At 47.1% G+C, this 4,721-nt stretch overlaps 1 pseudogene; it reads left to right on the top strand.

The window, feature by feature from the left end:
• Positions 1-564: 564 nt before the first annotated feature.
• On the top strand, positions 565-3,715 carry LOC119320568 (annotated as a pseudogene).
• Positions 3,716-4,721: the final 1,006 nt, after the last annotated feature.

Below are 4,721 nucleotides of genomic sequence, written 5' to 3'. Positions count from 1 at the left end.
CTTCTTCATTTTCTTATGTTTTATCGGGTCTGTCGTCGTCGATATGCCCCTCCCGATAACTTCAACACGAGGGGGGGTCGATATACCCCCTCCCCGATAATATTATTTTCCCATGGATGTATGTCGTCGTTGTCGATATAACCCCCTCCCGATAACTTCAACACATGGGGGGTCGAGATACCCCCCGATAACATTATTTTCCCGTGTATGTATGTCGTGTTGTCGATATTACCCCCTCTCGACTGTGATAACTTGTACGAAAACTCTCGAGGACACCCAAACCCTAGAAAAAACAATGTCGGTCTCCTACCCCCTCTCATCGCGCCCCTACCCGACAAACTCTCTCGAGGCCACCCCCTCTCGCTCGACCAAAACTCTCGAGGACACCAAAACCCTAGAAAAAAACGATGTCGGTCTCCTACCCCTCCCGCCGCGCCCCTACCCTTGAAGCGTTGCCGAGGCCACCCCAAACCCGGAATAAGCTCGGTCTACGTTTGCCACTAATATATCCACCTGCTGTCATGTTTGTGTAATAATTGCCATGTTGTAATATTTGCAGAAACAATGGAGCACATATGAGACGAGGAAGCAGAAGAGGTGTTGGGGGAAATAATCTTAGCCGGAGGTGATATCTTCTCGTATCTTAACGACAATGATGGTATGGAAGAACAGGGTGAAGAAGCAGTCTACGGTGAATGAAGAATGGAGGAGGAAAGACATGATTATGATGGCTCCGGTGACCCAATGACGGTGCAAGAAGGAGACCGTGATGACGGCTCCGGTGATCGAACCTAGTTAATCCTGTGCTGACTAGCTAATTGATGCATTCATTGTTTTGGTATATATGTACACATATTAATTAACTCTCATCTTTCTTCTTTTTTCTAGCCCTCTGGATCGAGCAAAACTTCAGTAAAGAGATGAGGCCCGAAGAAAAAGTTGCGCCCGGATGAAAGGTTTGAGGTCACAACAATCGCGCGCGATGGCAAACCTATTGAACCCATCCGGACAAAGGACGCATTTGCTGCTCAGTGCGGGGTTCTTGTTAGGGACAAGATCCCGATCAGCAGCCACCAATGGTATAAGCCTAAGAACGAAGACCCTGAGGTGTCTTATGTCAATGATATGCAGAAAGATGATCTTTGGACTGAGCTGAAGGCAAATTTCACCCTACCACCAGAGGAAGATCCGGAGAAGCCAGTTAAAGAGCAATTAATCAAGTCTCATGCTCTTATGAAGATGGCAGGCCTATTCAGGAGGTGGAAGAATGAGCTGAAAAAGTTTGTTGACAAAGAAGAGACACCAGAATTCATCGGCAAATATGAGAAGATCAAAGATCAATGGCCCGCATTTGTGGCCCACAAGACATCGGAAAAGAGTAAGAAGATGTCGGCGACAAACAAGCAAAATGTTGCGAAGAAGAAGCTTCACCATCGCACGGGGTCAGGTGGCTACCTCAAAGCCCGGCTAAGTGGGGCAAGGCTGAGAATGATCTGCTTGATAAAGGGATCGAACTAGAGACAATGAACTGGCCAGACCATTGCCGGACTTGGTTCTTCGGGGCTAGCGGAACCTTGGACCCTGTATCATGGAAGTGCCATTGGACGGACGAGCAATTGAAAATACAAGTCAAGAGGCTTCGGCACTATATCGATGCAGCGCAGGAAGGGGCGTTCATTCCAGACAGAGAGAACGACGAGCTCACAATGGCCCTCAGGAATCCTGAGCACCCTGGACGGACATGAGGCACGCCTGGCTCTGTTCCGTGGCAGGCTGGGTTTCCGAATGCAGGCGGTTACAAATGCCAGGAGAGGAGGAAGAAAGTGCAGCAGACCAAACTGCAGGCGTTGCATTCAAGGATACAAGCGATAGAGGAATGAGAAGCAAATCGCAGCAAACTAACTGCCGAAGCTTCCCCCGAAGCTACCCCGCCATCTCAGCGGAGAAGCATTGTGGCTTCCACCGAGCTGCTTCAGCCGGAGCATGTCTTGACGGCTCCTGCTAGCTAACCCGTGGATGCTATCACAGAGTCTCAAAATTGCCACCTTATGACGCAATGGCAGAACTTAAAAGTCAAGGCGGCTGTCGGCTCTGTTCGACCTTCTGAACCCGGCGCAACTTTTCACTGTCGTCCGATTCCAGAAGGATATGCTAGGGTGACGGTGGACGAAATAACGGAGGGATTTGAGGACCTCCAGCTTGACCACCCTACCGGTGAAGGGGAGACTCGGCTGGGTTATGCTCTGAAGACTCCATGCCTATGGCGGAAGGAGTTCATTAACCTTCCAAACTGGACGCCTTCGCCTCCTCCTCCTCCTCCGGCGAGTCAGGGCACTCCGCCTCCTCCACCGCCTCCTCCTCCGGCGAGTGACGATCAGGGAACTCAGCCTCCTTCTCCGGTGTGTGGCGGCACTCCGCCTGCACCGGCGCGCCCAAGCAGGCAGCTGCCTCCTCCTTCTCCGCCTCGCCAGCAAGGGCGGAAGAGACCCGCCGCCGCCCTGGCTGCTCCGGCGCGTCATAGTCCTTATCCTCCGCCTCGTAAGCATGCACAAAAGAAGACAGCCGCAGCCACTCTGTCTGCTCTATCGTCTAGCAGTACAGCCAGAGGCGGGAGGCAATACAGATACTGTCCATCTCTCAAGCCTCTAGAGAAGTTACCGTACGAGAGGACCGAGGAGGAAAACATGAAGATCGTGCATACCGAAGTGAAGGACTTCTTTGGAGGGTTGAAAGCAAAGAGACATCCACCTCCGGAGGAGAAGGTAGATCCGGTGAAAGCAAAGTGCACTATCGATGCCCTGAGGAAACCACCAAAGTCTCCACCGAAAACCAACTATGAGCGCATTACTGAAAAGGCATATCTCCAAGCTAAGCGGTCGGGAAGTATTGTCAGTGATCAAAGGTTAAAAGAACGAGCAGCTGGGAAAAAATTGCCCAGCTCGGCGAACAAGCAAAGCAATCGTGCCCCCCGCTCAATGTGTCTAGCAACATCGTCGCTAAAGCTCCGGGGACGGTGCCCGGCTATAGCAATCTTGGAGATTACCTGCCTGACGATGTACATTTTGATTTCTTGGAGGTGGACAAACACAGATACGAGTACGGGAAGCCTCTCATCAAAGATGAAAAATCTCTAACAACGATGATGCGAAGATTTCATAATTGGTATATGAAAACCTGCAGAGAGTCTGGGGGGACGAATACTTTGTATCTGAGAAGTAAAGAGGAGCACGACCTCATTGGAATTGATCTGTTGCATGTTCCATTTGAGGAGTTCTTCGAGTTCTTCAATCAAAAGGCCCTCGATAAATTAACGGTCTTTTGCTACTGTCTGTAAGTACTATTTCTGTAATTAAGTCTCTATATATAGCTCGGCTCTTTCATTGCATGTATTTATAATTAATTATCCTCACTATATTATGCAGATTGAAGATCGTCAAGTGCAAAAAACAAGAAATGTATGATATTGGGTTCATTAACACAAATATCATAGATGAATTTCAGGTTAAAAAGAAGGCCGTAGAGGTCGAGGCCAACTTGCTACAATCATTGATCAAAAATCAAAACAAAGATTTAATACTCTTTTCTTACAACTTCAAGTGAGTGTTATTGTCGTGTGCATATTCAGTTTCCCTTATTACTCGAGCGAGGTTATAGTAATGTAATTGATGGGTTATGCATGCGTGGGCAGCTTCCACTATGTTCTTCTGGAGATTAATCTTGAGAGGGGACTAGTAAACGTCTTAGACTCGAGACGAAAAGATCCCGAAACCTATGCGGACATGACTAAATTGCTCAACAAGTAAGTTCAATCGATCATTATCGCACCATATCGGCAACTTTTTGTTCATTTCCTGATATCTCAAGTAATAATAATTATTTTCTTTGTCTTGCAGGGTTTGGAAACAGTTCACCGCAGAAGCTCCAGGACTGCCGAAGGAGCTGCGATATACATACCCGAAAGTAAGTACTACTAGCTAGCTAGTTGCGCGCATCTCCTGTTGATTCTATAGCTATACTTTCATCAATGCCATTTATAATGCTTCATTATCAGTTTGATTGACCTCTATTTCTCGTAAGTGCTTGTGGCAGGAAGAAGGGAATAATTTCTGTGGATACTACGTGTGCGAGTTCATCTACAATGCGACTTTGAAAAATAAGCGGGGCTACTCTAAAAGACAATATGAAGTGCGTAAGCAGTAATATTCACAATTCCATTTTATTACACCATCATTTCAGTTGAGTTTCATTCATATATGTATTAACCCCCTTCTTCAAATTAGACGTGACAGATGCGGAATGAACTCCTAGAACAAGATCGCATGAAAGCAATTCAAGAGGAATTGGCGGGATTCTTTCTTGACCACGTCATCAATAAAGCCGGAGAATACCATGTGGAAGTTGATTTCAAATGCTAGGGGATTGTAAGAGATCTTACATATTGTATATGTATGTAGCCAGTAGCGTCGGATAGATAATACGAAAACTTGTTGTTCGACCAATCTCTCGGAGAAGGAGAGGTCGATCGATCACTTCTCTCGGTATGCATGACGAACTTCTGTACTTAATGGTTCCCTTCATTTTCTTCCTAGCTAGCGTGTCGAGGGCCTCTCTATGTACAGTACGTAGCGTCGACCAAGCACGGACATAAGAGAGGACACTTCTCTCTATTAATTAGCTAGATAACACAATATATGAAACACCTAAATTAACCCCCCAAAACC

Source organism: Triticum dicoccoides, chromosome 6B (genome assembly GCF_002162155.2).
Source record: "Triticum dicoccoides isolate Atlit2015 ecotype Zavitan chromosome 6B, WEW_v2.0, whole genome shotgun sequence".
In the NCBI taxonomy this organism is placed as follows: Eukaryota; Viridiplantae; Streptophyta; class Magnoliopsida; order Poales; family Poaceae; genus Triticum; species Triticum dicoccoides.
The sequence above is the reverse complement of the archived record's forward strand: the minus strand, read 5'-3'. Positions and strand labels throughout refer to the sequence as shown.